Source organism: Ochotona curzoniae, unplaced genomic scaffold (assembly GCF_017591425.1).
Source record: "Ochotona curzoniae isolate NIBS_2020 unplaced genomic scaffold, NIBS_Ocur_1.0 scaffold_4701, whole genome shotgun sequence".
Classification (NCBI taxonomy): Eukaryota; Metazoa; Chordata; class Mammalia; order Lagomorpha; family Ochotonidae; genus Ochotona; species Ochotona curzoniae.
Window position 1 is genome coordinate 74656267 of NW_024467122.1, and position 20681 is coordinate 74676947.

Consider the following 20681-nt stretch of genomic DNA (forward strand, 5'->3'; position numbering starts at 1 on the left):
GCTTTTACCAGGCCAGCTGTGAACTAACACAACATAAGACACAGAGGTCATTGAGAATTTTCTAGTAGCCTTAGTAAAGAACATTAAACAGATGGAATTCACTTTAATAGCAATTAAATAATTTTAAAAATTGTTTGTGATCAACATAAGAAACATAATGAGCTACTTCACACACTTTTGTTGGCAACTTGGTTCATCTTGGTGACCCTGTGCTTTAAAAATACTCTCTCCTTCCTCAGCCTTAGAAACTGGGGTTCCTTGCTTGATGATGCCATTCTTTACACTGGAGACTTTGATTTTGAGAGTGCTCATAGGAACCATTACTGCAGGAGAGGTTAGGAAAAAGTAAAGTAGCAAAATACTTGTACCCGCCTACACTGGAATCTTGTCTGTAATGTAGTGGCGTTGAAATCTTACACAGTACTGCCCGTGTAAGAGATACCTTTGTAGACGAAGCAGTCTGTATATCGGCCAGTGGGACATTCAGTACAGTTTTGCTTTACATTGGATTTCATGCTTTGGAAGACAGGATGCCACTGTGGGTGTTGGTGTGGGGTAAGCTACCACTGGAGATGTCCACAGCCTATACGGCAGTGCCAGTTCCAGCCTCAGATCCTGTGTTGGGCCTCTTGTCCATCTTCCTGCTAAATGCATTCTGGGAGGCAGATGAGAATAGCTCAGGTGCTTGGGGTCCTGCCATGCAAATAAGGAACCCTGATGAAATTCTGTTCTGGCTTCAGCCCGGCCTGGCTCGGATTACAGGAGGCATTTGGGGAAATGAGAAATAACACATGGGGGATAGAAAATCTCCGTCTTTGTCTGTTTCTCTCTACCCCTCCTCTCTTTCGGTTGCTGTGACTTTCAAGTATGTGAAAATAAACATTAAAAAAGAAGAGGACATATTCTTGGTTTGCTGTGTTTAAGATGCCAGTTTTGCAATACTTTATTGTTATCTTTAGGAACATTTATTGTGATTCCCTCCCTGCTATTATGATGGGGAATGGAAGAAATTGATATTTCTTGGTTTTGCCAGGATTCTTTTTATTTTTTCCACAGGTTGAACATCCCTAATCCAAAAAAATGTAAACCCTGAAATGCTCTGAAATCCATTAGAGTGGCATTTCAAATTTTAAACTTTCAGTTCTAGTTACTCAACTGGTGAAGTCTATACAAATTTTCCAGAATCTGAAAAACTCTCAACTATGGGGTCACTTATGGTCTCAAGGCATTTTGGATGAGGGATACTCTGCCTTCACTGTTGACCTTGAATCAATCCCCAGGCCCACAGGGAAGTTGGTTGTATGACCCACGTAGCTTTCTTTTCCCTTGAGAGTAGGTGACTGGCCTGATGCCCTGGAGCCCCCACATATTGCAAGGAGCTTGCTGGCAGCCGACCCAAGGAGAGTATAGACATCAAGCGGGGAGCTGTTGACTCCCGCCCCTCTCCTTCCAGTGTCACCAAATGTCCCTCAATGGTGTCAAGAATTGCCTGTGGTTGGTCCCTTTCCACTTGGGATAGTTCCCGAGTCTCTTTTGACCCTATGATCTTGCCAATTTTGAGGATGATAGGCTGGTTGTATGTGCCCTGTACCTCAGGAGAGCTGCGTGGTGTATTTTCATGCTGGGATTCAGGAATAACACAGATGCAGTGTTTGCCTCTGTGTCCCGTCGGCTGTGTGCTGTTGACGTGGCCTGGTCCTGCTGGTGTTCCCCTTGCCGTTCAGTTGGCAGCTCAGTCCTAAGTGAAGGTTTGGTGAGGAAGAACTTTATTTTGACCTGCAGTAAATTTTCAGTTTCTACAATCTTTACTCACCTCTGTCCTTGGTTTTTATGGTTCCTGTTTAATTCAATGGGGTATACTGTATAGTCATTCTTTTTATTTCGTTGCTAACATTATCTCTGGTTATGCCATCTGAACTGAGGGGGGAAAAAACAAATCCTAGAAGCCACATTTTTAAAAAAGATTTTATTTTTTATTTGAAAGGTAGTTATAGAGACAGAAGGAGAAGCAGAAAGGGATCTCTCTCACCTACTAGTTCATTCCCTAAATGGCTGCCAGCAGCTGGGTCTGAATCAGGCCAAAGCCAGGAAACCTGGAACTGTATCTGCAACTCCCACGTGGCTGGCAGGGGGCCAGGCTCCTGGGCCTTCTTGGTCTTTCATTGCTTTCCCAGGCACATCAGCCAGCGGGGAGCTGGTTTAGAAGCAGAGCAGCTGGGACTCCAACCAGTGCTCATATGGGATGCTGGTGTCACAGGCAGTGCCACAACCTGGTGCACTACAACACTAGCACAGATATTTATTTTTAGATTTAATTTGCATAGCCTACATGTTAGGTTGTTCAGGCATGCAGCTGCATGCAATCACTGCTGCAATGCAGATCCAGGACTATTCCAACAGCCGAGAGAGTTTTCTTATGTCCCTTTGTAGGGGGTCTCCATCCTACTGCAGCCTCTGTAAAGCACTAATGTGTAGTTTTGCCCTCATCTGGAGTGTCCAGCATATGGACTTCCAAATATGTAGTCTCTGAGTTCTTCTCTTACTTAGCCCATCTCATCTGAGATGCATCTGCATTGTCCCAGGTCCCTTGCTGTGGGGACCCCCACATGCTCCGAGGCTCACCACAGACTTGCTTTCTGGGTTCTGAGCCCAGGAGTCTGAAACCAGGAGTTCCCCTCCACCTCTTCCCATTCTGTTATTCTGTCGCTGCTGGCAGGCCTTTGCTCCCAGCCCTGTTCTACCTCCCCTGCTCTTTTCACGGTTTGACCTTCCTCCCTGTTTGCATTTGTATCCAAATACCCCATCCCTTCTCTCTTTTAAGAAAATTTTGTTTTCACTCTTACTTGAAAGGTAAAGGGATAGAGAGAGCTCCCATTTGCTGATTCACTCCCTGAATGCCATGGCTCCAGACTGGGCCAAGCTGAAGCCAGACACAGGGAACTTACTGCAGATCTCCCACACGAGTGGCAGGGGCCCAACTCCTGGAACCATGGTGTGCTGCCTCCCAAGGTGCTCATTCGTGGGGAGCTAGATCAGAAGCGGAGCTTCTACACTGACCCTCACCACTACTCGCCCGCCTCCCCCCAGACCCTCCCTCTCTTACTCTAAGCTAACTCATGGTGATTGCCTTTGCCAAGATTCTTTTTCCAAATGAAGTTCACAATTTCTGGGAGTTGAGAACTGGAAAACCTCTTTCTAGGGGCACAAAATTCAACCTGTCCCATTGTATTTCCAGTAGTTCATTCCTCTTTATTGCTGAGTTGTGTTCCTGTGTATAGTGTATTTAATTGGTTCATGTGTTACGGGATCACTTGTTGGGAGCTTGGATTGTTTCCGCTTGGTGAATATTATGAATCAAGATGTGGCAAACATTCGCATGCAGTTTTTGTGCAGATACTTAGTGGTGGGATTGTTGGATTATATGATACATGTTGACTTAATTCCAACTTAATAAGAAACTTCCAAACTGTTTTCAAAAGTGGCTGTGCCATTTCCCACCAGCTAAGCATGAGAATTCCACAACGCCTAGCATTTGATATTTCAGACTTGTTGGTTTTAACATTTGTGGCTGAAACACACACACACACACACACACACACACACACACACACACGGTCAAACTTATGGTCTTTTTTTTTTTTAGGATTTTATTTATTTTTTATTGCAAAGTCAGATATACAGAGAAGAGGAGAGACAGAGAGAAGATCTTCCGTCTGATGATTCACTCCCCAAGTGACTGCTGGTGCTGCGCCGATCCGAAGCCAGGAGCCAGAAGTTTCTCCGGGTCTCCCATGTGGGTGCAGGGTGCCAAGGCTTTGGGCTGTCCTTGACTGCTTTCCCAGGCCACAAGCAGGGAGCTGGATGGGAATTGGAACTGCTGGGATACGAACTGGTGCCCATATGGGATCCTGGCACATTCAAGGCGAGGGCTTTAGCCACTAGGCCATCGCGCCAGGCCCCAAATTTATGGTCTTAACCCTTTTTATATACCCTGTTCAGTAGCATTAAGTACATTCACATTGCTGTGTGGCCAATTCCCAGGACTTTGTTACCTTGCAGAGCTCAAACTGGAGCCATTAAACAAAAATGCCCCATTTCCTTGTCTTGCAATGGCAAGCAGCCCCGTTTCATTCTCCATATCTATGAGTTTGTCTGCTATTGGTGCCTCTCCTAAATATAACAGCACATCGTTTATCTTTCTGTGACTGGCTCGTTTCTGTTAGTGTGGTGTCCCCAAGGGTCGTGCATGTTATAGTCTGTGACAGATCGTATATATGTTATGTACCACACTTTTGTGTCCACTCCCCCAGGAACTTGTGCTGCTTTTTCCCATAGGCTCTTGGGTATCAGGCTACCATGAATCTGATGCAGATATCTCTTCACGTCTCACTTGCAGGGTCTGGTGTGTGTTTTGGTGCATGCCTGCAGGGCCACACAGACATTCGGTTTTGAGGGGTGGACCTCTGCCATGCTGTTCTCGTGTTCCCACTAATAAGGCACCAGAATTCTGCCTTCCCCACAGCCTTACCAGCCCTTGTTATCTTATCTTTTAGGCATCCTAATGAGTGTGAGGTGGTGGTATTTCAAGCTTAAAAAGTGTTTGTCATCCTAGTACAGTTGTAACAATAGCCCAGTGGGATGTTAACTTGCATTCTCCCACTCATGTTGAGCATCTTCTTGTATGCTTACTGACATTGTTTTTATGTCTTCCTCAATGTATTCTTCCTCTGTATTCTTCTAAAGGTGTTAGAGTTGCAGGGTTTCCACTTACAGAAGTTTTTAAAAATATGGTGCCAAGTGTGGGTTCAAGGCCCATGTCTTTTTTCAGAGGAATTTTGGATTGTTCCAGAACCATGTGTTGGAAAGCCCGGCCTTTCCCTACTGACTGACTTCCCTGAAGCGTTTGTGGAAAACCAGTCGACCATGAATATGTAGATGTGTTTCTGGACCCTGTCTTCTGTTCCTTAGGTCTGTTAGTCTGTCATTTTGCTAAAACCAGCCTGTCCTGGAAGATTTGGAATCGGGTGATGAGAGCCCTCTTTTTTTTTTTTTTTTTTTTTCGAAAGTTGCTTCTGTTATGCATAAAACTTGAATTAGCATTTTGGACATTTAAACAGACTTGACTCCATGGATAGGTTGAGAATTAGCATCTTTCTAATATGGAGGCTTCTAACCCATCATCATGGCGTAGGGGCACAGATTTTGATTCAAGTTAAGTAATCCTCCCCCATTGTATGTTTTTCCTTTATGTGTTTTTAATTGACAAAATTCTATGTTTATTTATGACAAGTAACATAATGATTTATATACGTGGAGTTCTTCAAACATTCATGGAAAATGGAATTCAGAGGTAGGTGTATTTTGGTGCAAATGTTTGAAAGCCATACATAGTTTTCTCATGATACACATTTTTCATGAATGTTTAATAGATCCTTCCTATGGGGACCCTGTGTGATAGCTGACTCAGGCCAATTAACAAATGTCTTACCTCGTAGCCTCTGAGAGAGAGAGAGAGAGAGAGAGAGAGAGAGAGAGGGAGAGAGAGAAAGTAAGTGTGGTGAGAACCGAGGCTTTCTGGAACACAGTATTCTGTTACTAGCTATGTAATGACTGTGCTGTGCAAAAAGAATCTATTCTTCCTGTGTATTCCTTTTATGTTTTTAGATCAATGTGGAGTTTGTAAAAAAATGTTTCCACATCTGTCCTTTCGCTTAAGCCTTTTTGTGACACGGGTTGCAAAGTATAGAAGTGCTGTAATGGGGTAGGGACCAATTTTCTATCCTAGTGGAGAATCTCAAAGCACATTCTTTTCATCTAACTCAGTGAGGCCTTGTGCAGTGAATGCCACAGACTTTATCAGATGGGCAAACGCTAGCCAGCTTTTCAGGCTGCCTCTTGGTAATCCTCTGTGAGGGGGTGGGTTCTCCTTTCCGAGAAGGTGAGGAGGGCTGCAGGCCCCCTCACGTGTCAGGGCAATGCCTAGCACGTGGACCCCAGAGGCTGGGAGGAGGAAATGGGTTCATCTTCTTCTCTGAGGGCTGGGACTAGCTGATTCCAGGGCTGCATTGACAGTCACTGAGAGAGGGACTGATTATGACTTTTAAAATCCTATCATGCTAATCATGCTTGTTACATCTCGGAATTGCTACCTGATAGCAAAGTTGCATTGTCTTGTTTATAACCCAGGGTTTGTAAATTTAACCAATTTAGGAAACAGTCATGTGGCTGAGAGAGAAAGGCTTGTTGCATCACAGGCAAGGAAGGCCTGGAGGTGGGGCCAAAAGGGCCACTTTATCACAATACGAGTATATAGAACTGGATACAGTTTGTATGGCAAGTGGGTTAGAGAATCAGAACTTAGAAATCAAATGCTTGACTCCTTCTTCAATTTCAGTGGCTTTCCTTAGTGGCATATCCTTTTATATCTTCATATAATTCTTTTGAAGAATGATCGAAAGGTCACTTAACCAGAAACTACAAGTAGCAATATACACTCCAAGATATAACTACTACTAGCGAGCATTTATTGAGTTCATGTTATGTGCTAGACATCATGTCAAACTATATGGATTACTTAGTCTTAACACAGACCCCTTAGGGTTGGTATATGTAGCTGATGACATCACAAATTGTTTGACTTTATGTGATAAACTATTTTATCACATAATAACATATGTCAAAAAACCCAAAAGCCTATAGTAACCAAGAATGTAACAACAAGACAGCTGTGGGTTTTCAATTCACTATGATAGCTGAATCAATATTCAAAACAAAAATAACAGTGTTACATGAACAAGTCAGGAAAGTTACCAGATACAATTTATACTCTAAGATGGTAAATACCTTTTAAGATATTTACAAATGCTTGAAACTTTTTTTCTATTTAGGAATTTGATGCTTTCTTATTAGAGACAATAGTAGTATCTTTGCTTCATATTTTGTCTTTTCCTTTGGCTACTTTTGCCATGACTTAATATCGTGAACATCACTATCATTTTATGTGTGATTTAGTGGCTTCCTTTTTTGTTATCATGAGCATGTGTTTACGTGATCTAGGAGCATTGTATAGTGAATACACAGTAGTGTAGCACATAGTTATACCATTGCTTAAAGATTTGTTTATTTTTATTGGAAAGGCAGATTTACAGAGAGAAGGAGAGACAGATATAAACATCTCCCTTCCATGGTTCACTCTCCAAGTAGCTACAACAGCTGCAGCTGAGCCAATCTGAAGCCAGGAGCTTCTTTTGGGTCTCCCGTGCAGGTTCAGGGTCCCCAGGTTTTGAGCCATCCTCTGGTGCTTTCCCAGGTGTCATAGCAGGGAGCTGGAAGGGAAATGGAGCAACTAGGACATGAACTAGTGGCCCATATGGGATGCCAGCACTTGAAGGTGGATAGTTAAGCTATCATGCTGGCTCTACTATCACTTATTTAATTGCTCCTTTAGTGCTAGACAGGTCGGTTGTGTTCAGTATTTGTTCATTTTGTGTGTATATAAATTGACTGTTTACTAGGCTGAAGAGTCTCAATTAAAAAAGGGAAAATGGGTTCCGGTGCAGTAGCCTAGCAGCTAAAGTCCTCACTTTGAATGCGCCGGGATTCCATATAGCTGCCAGTTCTAATCCTGGTGGCCCTACTTCCCTTCAAGCTCCCTGTTTGTGGCCTGGGAAAGCAGTAGAGGACGGCTCAAAACCTTGGGACCCTGCACTTGCATGGGAGACCAGAGAAGGCTCCTGGCTCCTGACTTTGGATTGGCTCGACTCTGGTTGTTGTAGTCTCTTGTGGAGTGAGTCAGTGGGTGGAAGATCTTCCTCTCTTGTCTCACCTCTCAGTATATCTGGCTTTCCAATGAAAATAAATTTTTTTTTTTAAAAAAAGGTAAAATTAAATTTGAATTTAATTGATAAGATTATATTCAGTAACTAAATTAAAAACTAACCATTTGAAAATAACATCTTTCATCTTAAAAAAAAGAAAACCTATGACATGTTACCAATGGCCAGTCAGACTATCTAAAGCAGTTTGCATTTACCATGGCTTATGTGTTGATACCAAATATCAAATATGTAATACAAATACATGTAATATCTAATACATATTAACATATAGGTTTATTGTAAAACACTTGTTTGGCTTAGGAAACTTAGGAGAAATGCCTGGAAAATGGAGATTAGGTAAGGGGAGCAGGAGCAGGTTGCCAGGGACCCAAGCTCTGTGTACCCCCAGCCCAGCGAGCTGAGCTCACATGGGCGAGACCCTTGAGGCAGTATCAGAGAGACTGATCCTGGGATGGTGTAGGGCAGAGCCGGGGTGGACACAATCCTGGGCCATCTGTCCCTTTTCTGAAAGGAAGAGGTGCATTCCCTTGATGCCAGTCTGGCCAGCTTTGGCGTCAGTGACTGCCCCCACCTTCTACCCAGTCTCTTTAAGCAGATCCCAGCATTCTCTGAACCCCGTCTGTGAGTGATGGGGTGCCAGTTGCCTACTTAATCGGGATGTCATAAGGATCTAGTGAATGCAGATCACTCAAATATAGACATGAATATAGATTGATGTGAATCTATACGTAGCTATAGATTTCTTGCAAACCAAAGTGCTAAGCAAAAGTCAGCAGTGCTTAACCAATTGTAGTTATCCAAATGTATATTCATTACGGTTAAATATGGGGGCTGCTACAGTGGTATAGCAGGCTAATCTTTCTGCAGCACTTGCATCCCATATAGGCACTGGCTCCCTTCCTGGCTGTTCCACTTCTGATTCAGCTGCCTGCTTGTGGCCTGAGAAAGCAGTGGAGGATGGCCCAAGTCCTTGGGTCCCTGCACCAAGACTTGGAAGAGGCTCCTGGCTTCCTACAGGAAGCTCTGGCTGATGTGGCCTTTTGGAGAGTGAACCAGCAGATGAAGGGCCCTCTCTCTCTGACCCTCTGCTTCTCTGTAAATCTTTCAAGCAAAATAAACAAATCTTTCAAAAAAAAAAAGAGATTGAAAGCACGGAAGGTTTCAGTTCCTTGGTTGCATAGAGCACACGCCAAGGTCCCCATGGGCACATGTGGCTGGAGGCTGCCCTGCTTGCGGGGCCTTCTGCTGCTGCTGCACTCTGCTTCCCGATTTCAGCGCCTGTTGCGGCCTCACCTTCCCCTAGCAGCTTGGCTCTTTAAAGTCATCTTCCCCTCCCTTATCAGCCAGCCAAATTTTGGTGTCTTGGCTCAAGTGCTTAGTGGAATGATGAGAAAAGCACTTTGATTACATTTCCCAGCAGAGACTTCTGGCATCCATCAAACTGCTGTGAGGTACACGCATCTCCATGGATGGCATGTCAGTATAGACAGTGGCGGTGACTTGGAAATGCAGGTGGCAATGCTCATGGTCATCAGATGACAGCAGGCACCACTAAGGCCGTGTCTGACTGGATAAGGCCCACTGTGGCCTGGCTTTCTTCTGGTCTACTGACTGCTTCCCCTCTCTGGGAGGAGTTAACTTGCTAGTGGATAATCCAATAAACTCAGCCAGCTTTCCTAAGCAGCTACTGTAGTGACCTCTGCAGTAGGTGTAGGAAACACGGAAGGGAGCAAGACCACAGCCCCTCGGTCCCTGTGCGACACCAACAGCCTCGTGTCCGCAGCCCGGTCATTCCCTGTGCAACACAAGCAGAGGCCTCGTGTCCACAGCCCCTCAGTCCCTGTGTGACACAAGCAGAGGCCTTGTGTCCATAGCCCGGTCATTCCCTGTGCGACACAAGCAGAGGCCTCGTGTCCATAGCCCGGTCATTCCCTGTGCGACACAAGCAGAGGCCTTGTGTCCACAGCCCCTCAGTCCCTGTGTGACACAAGCAGAGGCCTTGTGTCCACAGCCCGGTCATTCCCTGTGCGACACAAGCAGAGGCCTTGTGTCCACAGCCCCTCAGTCCCTGTGCGACTCAAGCAGAGGCCTCGTGTCCACAGCCCGGTCATTCCCTGTGTGACACAAGCAGAGGCCTCATGTCCATAGCCCGGTCATTCCCTGTGCGACACAAGCAGAGGCCTTGTGTCCACAGCCCCTCAGTCCCTGTGTGACACAAGCAGAGGCCTTGTGTCCACAGCCCGGTCATTCCCTGTGCGACACAAGCAGAGGCCTTGTGTCCACAGCCCCTCAGTCCCTGTGTGACACAAGCAGAGGCCTTGTGTCCATAGCCCGGTCATTCCCTGTGCAACACAAGCAGAGGCCTCGTGTCCATAGCCCGGTCATTCCCTGTGCGACACAAGCAGAGGCCTTGTGTCCACAGCCCCTCAGTCCCTGTGTGACACAAGCAGAGGCCTTGTGTCCACAGCCCGGTCATTCCCTGTGCGACACAAGCAGAGGCCTTGTGTCCACAGCCCCTCAGTCCCTGTGCGACACAAGCAGAGGCCTCGTGTCCACAGCCCGGTCATTCCCTGTGTGACACAAGCAGAGGCCTCGGTCTCCTGCATCCGGCGAATGCCCTCGCTGAGGCTGGGCTGGGCTGCTGGAAGCCAGGAACGACCTTGCAGCTGCAGAAATGTTCCCACGTGCTTCTGTCTTGAGTCACAGATGAGAGGCTCCTGGAAATCTTGGAGTATGTTCTTGTGCTGTCGAAAGATCTTCCCAAATATCTCTGTCTTCAAGGCCATCTCTCGACGACTCCTTCTGCTAGACCTTCACTCTGGCTTCTGCCCGCTGATCCATGGGAAGCCTCTGTTTCCTCGGGCTCTGCCTGGGATGAGCTAGTGCCTGGTTGCCTAAAGGGGCCTGGGTTTGGGTCCTGCCGCTGCCACCCTTTTGATCTGGGACATTTTCTCAGCTTTCTCACAGCCGTGATAAAATAGTTATCCATGAGATAATCAGAGACATTGACCAAGGGTTTTGGGAACTAAGGTGTGTTAAAGGAACTATGGTGTAAAGATAACCAATTCCTTCCCAAGCCAGTGACTGCGTTCTGTTTGTGTGTGTTCGTTCATCATAGCCTGTGGCTTTTGTGGCCTAGTCATCTGCTCAAAACTTAAAAGCAAGAGGGAATTTTGTTCTCAAGGTCATCAACCTTAGCCAGCCCTACTCTTGGTACAGTCTGCTCTCTGCCAGCCCTGACACAATCTGGCTTCATCCCAGTACTGTTAGATAGAATGAGATAGGGCCGTGGCCTTGGGATCCTGCTTGGGATTTGGAAGATCACATTTAGAAATTATTTGAGCATGAACTATTTCCAGGAAAACTTCCCACTGATTGCTAGTATTGGTGGTGCTGCACGTTGCATCTTGTTTTCTTTTTCAGAGGATGACCTTGTTGTGACTTTGTCCATACCTCCCACACAACATGCACTTTGTGGCTGTGACTTTTTGCTCCGTGCTGGCTGACATGCCTGTGATGTTTGTCTTCCAGCAGTGTGTTCTTCTCTTCTGCCTAAGGAACTGACGAGAAGCACAGAAAGTTAGTGGGTGACTTCATAATTCTGGAATGTGCATCTGCCCCAAAATAGGAACTGTGACCAAGAATACGGTTGTTGTATTTTCAAATACAGATTTGAATTGTACTGTTTTCCCTTCCTTTTCATCTAACCACATGTGTTGAATAGACGACGTATCGCAAGAGGGAGGGAGGGAGGGAAGGGCAGCTTGTGAATCTCTGGAGTGAAGTCTTTGTTTGAAATCATAGAAGGGGTAAGACCACGTGTTACCCATGTACTGAAAGAAGCACAGCCGTGTTCACGAGAACTTGAACTTGAGTAGAGAATGAGGGTCTTGCCATTTCCATGTTGCCTTCTGCGTGCCTCCCTGCTGTGCGCACAGAGACCAGGGACCAGTGGAGGGATGCCTGAGGTCCCTAAATTCTGGTCTCTAAGAACGCTTCGGCAGATTGAGCTGTGCTCCTGCAATTCAGCGTTTTTGGGCCAGAGATGCCAGGTGAGATGGGCATTCCTGAGAGGCTTGTCCTGGGGCGGGGTGGGGGAGGACCAGGACCTTTTGGAAAAGAAATTCCATAAGGACCCAACGGACAACATTGGTTTTGCCTTAAACAAGAAGCTTTCGGGTAGCCTTGTGGTTTCAATGGGAAGAAGCTAGACCCTGAATTCCGACACAGCCTTGGTCACTTTCCAGCTATGTGACCTCGAGAGGTCACTGCACAGCTCCTTGCCTCAGTTTCCCCACCTTAAAGCAGAAATAGTTCTTTTAGCATCTTTGTTCTGTTGTGAGGTATACATTGTAGATAATACCCTGAGAATCCTGGGCTCATCCCTCTCCTTATCTTTACTATAACTGCTACCCCCACGGCCCTCCTTGCCACCTCTGCCCCAGCCTGGGTTTAAGTGCCACATATGTCGCTACTTTTCAGCAGGCTAAACCTTCCATTGGGCATTTGTAATGTAGCAGACATTAGTAACTCGTACTAACTGCTTTGTTCTCTGGGGAACTGTGTCACAAGTAATTTGTTCTTACTAATGGAGTGTCAGCAATAGAGAATTACATTTTAAAAAATAATTGGAGCTTTGGGCTCTGTGATGGCTCAATTGGCTAATCCTCCACCTGCCAGTGCCAGCAACCCATATAGGGCATCAGTTTGTGTCCTGGCTGTTCCATTTCCCCATTCAGCTCCCTGCTTATGACCTGGAAAGGTAGTAGAAGATGGCCCAAGTCAATGAGACCCTGTACCTCTGTGGGAGACCCAGAAGAAGCTTCTGGCTCCTAGCTTCCGATTGGCTCAGGTCTGGCCATTGTGGCCATTTGGGGAGTAAACCAGTAGATGAAAGATCTTTCTTGGGCCTGGCGTGGTGGCCTAGTGGCTAAAGTCATTGCTTTGAATGCGCCAGGATCCCGGAAGGGTTCCAGTTCTAATCTGGCAGCCCCACTTCCCATGCAGCTTCCTGCTTGAGGCCTGGGAAAGCAGGGGAGGACAGCCCAAAGCCTTGGGACCTTGCAGCCACGTGGAGACCCAGAAAAACCTTCTGGCTCCTGGCTTCAGATCAGCACAGCACTGGTCATTGTGGTCACTTGGGGATTGAATCATCGGATGGAAGATATTTCTCTCTGTCTCTCCTCCTCTCTCTATATATGTGACTTTGCAATAAAAATAAATAAATGTATTTGTTTAAAAGACCTTTCTCTCTGTCTCTCTTGCTCTCCATAAATCTTACTTGCCTTTCCAATGAAAATAAATAAGCCTTTTTAAAAAATAATTGAAGCTAATGCAGGGCTGCTCCCCCTCACCACCACCGTTTGCTTACATTTTGAGAAGTAGAGAATCCAGGAGGAGATAGGTGTGAGCCCCCACGACTAGGCATACACTGACCTGGCCTGAGGGGACCCAGGACCTTGAGCGTGAAGTGCCTGTGTTTTGTATGGGGACAGGAAACAAGTTTGAGAGTGGCTGGCCAGCAGGTGCAGTTGTTCTCCCGCTGGGTACCACCTGTGCCCTACATGTCCATACCCTTTTGTGGTCATGCCCTTCCACATGCCAGCTTGTGTGCTTTCTCAATGTGGACCCAGATGCCCTGGTCCCCAAGACTCCAGCTGTTCTTTTGCTGTCCAAAGCACTTGGGACTGTTCAGGTTGACTCTGTCACACCAACAGCAAGTGTAGCCTGTCCTGAATGTATTCATTAACAGACACATATTGAGAGCCTGCTATGTTATTTGGTTCATGATCATTCTGAGAATTGCCATTTGTTTAAGAAGCTTAATGAACTGTGATGGATCTGGCATGTACACAGTAGCTATTGACAAAACCATGGACTCTAAGGTTCTTTTTTCATGTTCAGCTTCCACTTTTTAGACTTGTGTATTTAGGAAAAACAGTACATTGTGTGTGTGCTTGTAGCTTTTATTCTTTGTTCTTCATTATAAAAAATAATACATGTCTATGATATACTATTTAGAAAATATGTCAAAATTTTTAAAAGATACATTTCATCAAGTAGATATTACCATTTAATTTTCATTGTGTTTTATTGCTTCATGTGCCTTTCTACAGTTGATATCACTCTTCATAGTCATATCCTGGATTCTTTTTTTTTTTTCTGTTGTTATATACTAACTGTTTCTCCATGTCATTGAAATACTTTTTAAGTATAACTGTAATGACTACGTAATATTCCATTGTATATGACTTACCATTTAAGGCCATTCCCCAAATGGCAAACATTTTTGTTGATTCTGCTTTTTCTATATTATTAATTATATAGAAACAAACATCTTACTATTATGAATCATAGATTTCTGTGAGTAGAATTACTCACAGGAGAACAATTTCTTTTTTAAATTTAAAGGCAGAGTTAAGGGCCTGGCAAAGTAACCTAGTGGCTAAAGTCCTCACCTTGCACATGCCAGGGTCCCATATAGGCGACGGTTCTAATCCCAATGACTCCACTTCCCATCTAGCTCCCTGCTTGTGGTGTGGGAAAGCAGTTGAGGACGGCCCAAAGCCTTGGGACCCTGCACCCACGTGGGAGACCCCAAAGAAGCTCATGGCTCCTGGCTTCGGATTGGCTCAGCTCCAGCCGTTGTAGCTGCTTGGGAAGTAAATCAATGGAAGAAAAACTTCCTCTCTGTCTCTCTTCCTCTCCGTATATCTGACTTTCCAATAAAAATAAAATAAATCTTAAAAGAAAAAAGGCAGAGATAAAAAACCAGCCCCTATCATGTGGGTTTACTTCCTAGATGCCTGCAACAGTTAGGGTTGTTTCAGGCCTAAACTGGAAGGAAGTAATTCAGGCCATTACCAGGAAGCTGGATCAGAAATGGAGCAGCCATGACATGAACCATATGTCCATGAGGGATGCAGCCATTGCAGTCTGCTGCTTAAGCCATTGTGCTACAGTGTTAGTCTCTGGAAGGGAGTAACTCAGTGCAGGTTTCCCACAGGAGTGGTAGGATCGAACTATTTGAGTATACCAGGGTTTGCATGAACAGTTAGCACCTAGCCACTCCTGTGCAGGACATGGGCATTCTAACTGGTGGCTCAGTCACTAAGCCAAATGCCTCGTATCAAAGAGTAGAAATATGTGTTGGCCATCCACAGGTGGTTTTATTGCTTTCTGGCAGTGATATTTAATGTAAAAAAAAAAATCTCACACTGATTGTTTTGAATGTTTATTACCTGAACTACAAGAGAACCTTAGTCTTTTCAAATCTAACATTCCAAGCATGTGTTGAGCGTTCAAGAATAACTCCAAAGTTCATCACGTAAAATAGTTTGTATTTTTACTGAAGCTTAGAATTAAATCAGCCACACAGCTGATGAGTGACCGCAGCTGCCTGGCAGGTGTTTCACCGGGGTCTCACGGCTTCCTAAGCAAGGCTTCTCATGTATTGACTTGGTAGCTTAGTATTTCTGAGTATAGAGAACTGGGTGAATATTGAAATCTGTGACTATCAGAGAAACAGGACTCAAGCAAGAGATAATAAAGTAGTGTGTATGGTTACATCTCTATTAAAAGCAAAGGTTTGCAAATGTCCACTGTTCTTTAGCTGCTTTATAATATCTGTCATTTCTAGAAACTAAATCACATTTGATTTTTAGCTCCAACTAAAAGAATTATCATTATGATAACATGTGGGAAGCAGATACGTTCAAGGACCTTGTCAGATAGCCAGCTGCTAGAGATGTCATCCCCCAGTGGCTTTTTCAATCCGTTCTTTGTACCTCGGTGGAAATGTCTTATCCTTTAGCTGGAAAAAAGTGTATGGAAAACAGTTTAATCAGTGTCTGGGGAGTCTGAGAACAAGTGACCCCCAGAGACCTCCATCACAAGTTTGCTGTAACGTCTGTCTCACCTGCTCTTCTAAGCAGCCCCACCCACTCTCCAGCTCCCTAACCCCACAGCAGGTTCTCCTTCTCCACTGGGTGCCTTGTCTTCCCTTACTTGTGGAGAGATGGTGGTAACTACAGTTACCACGCATCTGGACTGCACATCATTTTTTGTTTTCTCTCTCAGCTGCCCGGCAAAGTGGCAGCCCATCCCTTCTAATGGCAGACCTGCCTGCTTCCCACTCAGACACACTGAGACCTCCGCTGCTGCCTGTCTGGACTCTTCGTAGTGACCCGACAAGGGCATCATCTCGATGGGAGGGCCGAGGACTGCAGCTGCAGGCGGAGTCAGCCTTTCTGCTCTTTGGCTTCTGCTGTCACCGCCTTCCCAAGCACAGGACCACTGTAATCCTGTCAAGGCCAGCCTTTCCAATCCTCTAGATCCCAGCCTGGTCTAAGGCAGAAGGATGGAGGCCACTTCCCACCCTGTCACTTGGCCTCATTTCACCGTTGGCCTTGTGCCTCGGCTCTGATAATTGGACCTTTGTTTGCTCCCGGGTGCCAGGATCCTATGGTAACTTGTTGGAGTTCACTGTGCCTTGTTTTTTCTCTTATTTTTTTAAAATCCGCCTCCCTCCCAGGGACTGAAGTTCTGCCCTGAAATGCCAACTGTCAGGCCTGTCTGATCAGGGAGGGAGGAACCAGGGTGGGAAGGGGGTCCTGCTCTGGGGGCTCACCACCAGGCTCCGCCAGGAGCCTGTGTCCTGGATGCATAACTCAGAAAATAGACTCCCCTGGGACTAACACCTTGGTTTCACCCTTCTCTCCCCACCCAGCCTGGATGTACAGTGGATTCAACTGCCCTGGGCTCTCCTGCCACCATCCTGGCCCTCCTCAGGCTCCTGGTGGAAGAGTGCTTCCCCTTTCTGTGTGTCCCTTGAAATGGGAGCAGGTGGGATGGCTTCTCTCAGCCGGGGGCCACTGTCTGGGCTCTCACCTGGGGTGGCGCAGTGTCTGCAGCCTTCCCCCCTCACCTCACCCCAGCCACACTGGCCCTTTTCTCTGTTCCTCTTTGCCTGGCACGCTCTTCCTCCATACTTCCTCATTTGCCCTAGCTCTCCGTCTAGGCTCACCCATCCGTGAGGCCTCCCCTCTCTGAAACCACGTCCTCCCACCTTTCCTGCTTCATTTCTCTCCTTATCACTGATCATCGTCCAGTCTTCTATGGATTTTTGTTTATTTCTGTTCTCTCTCCTCCATGAGACTAAGAAAGCACTGCCAACATCTAGGAAGTCCCTGTCCAGGGTTTGAATTCAGCCACTTTCTGTTGAGTGGTTGTGTCAGATGGTGATTTGGTGCCAAGTCAGCAGCATTCCAAGCATTTTATGTGCATTACTGGATTCTAACAGTCATCTTATATGACAGTACTCATTGTGGTTCCCATTTTACCGATGTGCAAACTGAGCCTTAGAGAGGCTTGAGTCTTAAAGTCTTTGCCCTGGGGGACCTGTCTGAGCCAGCAGACGGACACTGAGACAGGAAACCATGTCAGCATGGACGAAAGGTTGCTGTTGAAACAGTCACATTCAGATTTGGGTGACTAAATCTATCTACATTTCAATCTCCTCTGCTACAAACACAGACTGTGAGTCCACCTCCCAGGTTGTTGAAAGAGTTAATGAAGCAGTGGGTGTGTTGTTTTTTTGTGTCTTATCTTCTTGATGGCTGGTGAGGTTGAGTTTGAGCCTTTGCTCAGTTTTCTTTTCCTCCCTTCGTTCTGTCCTTCCTTCCTTTCTTCCTTCTGTTCTTCCTTCCCTCCATTCCTTCCCTCCCTCCATCCCTCCCTCCCTCCCTCCCTCCCTGTCTCTTTGTTCCCTTCTTCTTTTCTCTCTTCCTCTCTCACTCCTGTGAAGTTGTAGGAGTTTATACCCATTGCCTTCTCATTATTAATAATGAAATACTTGAGAACACTAACTTCTTAGAGGGAGAAGGTTTATTTGGCTAACAGTTTTGGAAGTTCAGGTACAAGATCAGGCTGACCCACTGGTTTGGTTCTGACAGGGATCAGTGGTGGACCAAGGAGCCTGTGCAGGGGTCACATGACAGGCCAGGAAGTTGGAAAGCTGAACCCCCTCAGGCTTTCCTAAGCAGCCCTCTCAGGGAGCTGCTTTCAGAGGACCCATCCCGTGGCCACAGGACCTCTGGAGGCCTGCCTTCAAAACACCACAATCAGATGAAGTTTCCACTTTCTCAGAATTTAACTTGCAGGGCCCGGCAGTGTGGTCTAGTGGCTAAAGTCCTTGCTTTGCACGCCGGGATCCCAGATGGGTGCCAGTTCTAATCCTGGCAGCTCCACTTCCCATCCAGCTCCCTGCTTGTGGCCTGGGAAAGCAGTCGAGGATGGCCCAAAGCTTTGGGACCCTGCACCCACATGGGAGACCTGGAAGAGGTTCCTGGTTCCTGGATCGACCGTTGCGGTCACTTGGGGAGTAAATCACCGGGGGAAGATCTTCCTCTCTGTCTCTCCTCCTCTCTGTACATCTGTCTTTCCAATAAAAATAAATAAATCTTTGAAAGAAAAAAGAATTTAACTTGCAACTTTTTAGTTTAAGTCCTCTGTGAGTTTGGAAACCAAATCATATTCAAATTGCACTCATGGCTCTTTGAATGTTAGAGAAGCGTGCTTTCTTACAAATAGTTTTCCTCACTTCACCTGTTTTTGCTTGATGGTGTTTCCGGAATCCTCTTTCATCCATCCGGTGTTAGTGACTGATGGTGTGGATGAGAAGACGGATGGGTTCATGCCACATGTGTTCCTGGAGGACATGTCCTGCAGGATAGCTCTGAACCCTGCCTGCCAGTTCCTGTCACCTGTGGGGGCTCTCTGCTTTGGTTTTAGCAAATTCTTGAATAGGAGCATGTCTTGGAACCAAGTAGACCCAAACATATCCCAAACTTTGGCCATAGAATCAGAAATTTCAGAGGAGTTCTCGAACACATGGGCATGGCTCCCAGCTCTCAGACCTATGTTGTCCTTATAGATAGCCTACCTTCTACTTGCTCCACCCTCTGCACCATGTGGCACAGAGCGGCCAATGTGGAGGACTACAGATGTCCCCTTAGCAAATGTCAGACCCTCAATGCTCAGCAGGATAGCCAACTTGGCCCGGGTTCTGCAGGTGCTGGGGTCCTCTGCCTGAGCCACAGATCTTGTTTGGTGCTGAACAATGCATCCAGGCCCAAAAATGAAGTGTGATGGCTCTCATTCTCACTTTTTCAGTTCAAATGTCTTGTGTGGAAACATCCCACAAAGAAACTGTCCTTAAGCCATTCAACAAAATGGCTCTCAGAGGCCTTTAATATCACACACTTCTCATCCCTAATAAAGCAGCTTCAGCAAGTGTCCCCAGTAAATCTCTGCATCCCGCCATCCAGTACATTAAGGCGAACAAGGTGCCCACACCCTGCCCTGGCATGTCAGTTTGAGGGTCAAGGCATTGTCCCTGGACTCATACAACAGGGAAGTGTTAGCTGACTTTCTGCCGCCCAGCTCCATGACTGGAGTCGGAAACCTCAGCCCTCTGGCCCATGAGCTGTAGCTGCCTGTGGTACCCAGTTACAACCATGGGGAATAGAACAGTGAATGTGTGTCCATCCTTAGAGTGGCCTGCACATGGAAGTGGCTCAGTGAATGCCATGTAGTTCCTGGTACAGGCTCTTGGGCTGAGTGAAGTGGTGGAGGCTGGACCCACCTGCCACTGCCTGTGGCTCGGTGAATTGTGGCCTGCCTTTCCCCATGTCCCTGGTAAGACTTTACCTAGGGCTAGAGGACTATAATTTTGCAGGTCATTTTCATCCTAGTAGCTCTCCCTGATGGGCAGAAACACTCTTGCTGAGGTCTTAAACCAACCCGTCCTGAGGTCAGCCAGGCCTTAGGTTACTGCCCTGACCTAGCACAGACTCCCTGCTGGGCCCAGTCACTTCCCCAGATGCTACACATTTTGAACACATGTGAAATCCAGTCTGTTCATGACCTGCCACCAAGTGCTTGGGTCCCTGGCGTGAGGGAAGAGGTAGCACGCTGAAAGCAAGTGGTTGTGTCCAGTGAAGTCTTTAACATTCCCACGTGTTTTGGCCACAAAATCAGCCAAAGTTTTGTTCCAGTTCCCTACAAAATTTCACAATAGTCGGGTGTTAGAATTTGTCCCAGTGTTATGAAACAGTCCATTTTTATACTTTAAACTTAAAATGAAGCTGTAGTTGTTTATTAAGACTCTGGGCACTTTCCAGGAGTCAGAATCGCATCTGTGGAAGATTCTGTCTAGGGCCTTGGTGCCCAGAGGCTGCCAAGAACACCTTTCCCATTGGAAGACAGGAGTCTGTGTTTCAGGGAACTCCCTGGGTGTGCAAATCGGCCACCTTGACGACAACCAACGTGCACCTCCGCACCATCCCCCTAGGGGGAAACTCCAGAATGCTCTTCCCTCCCCAACTTCTGCCCTGATCTCTTCCCAGCCAGTCACCATGGTAATCACCACACTTCCCTGCAGACCTAAATAGGAGGCCAGGGACAGGGGCTGCACAGGGAAGCACTGAGGACCCCATGTACCTGTGCCCAGGGTCATACATGTGTCAAGTGGCAAGTTCATCTTTCCCAGGCTTTTGTTCTCATTGAGAAGATTAAACAAATAGAGATACAAAATCAATTTGTGTTAAGTGAAGAGATGTGTGTTAGTCTTCCCTTTTCTCACCCCGGGTAGATGTCCTTTTCTTCTTCCCACCCCTACTCTCACTGGGCTGTCCATTGCCCAATTGAGAGCCATATTTGCTGATTTTTTTTTAAGATTTTTTTTTTTTATTGCAAAGTCAGATATACAGAGAGGAGGAGAGATCTGTCTGATGATTCACTCTCCAAGTGACCACAACTGTTGGTGCTGTGCCAATCCGGAGC

The 20681-nt window shown here is 46.4% G+C and overlaps 1 protein-coding gene across 3 annotated transcripts in view; it reads left to right on the top strand.

The window, feature by feature from the left end:
* The window catches only part of CRTC3 (CREB regulated transcription coactivator 3), an 88692-nt gene that overhangs the window by 8497 nt on the left and 59514 nt on the right, over positions 1–20681 (top strand). The window lies entirely within an intron of this gene.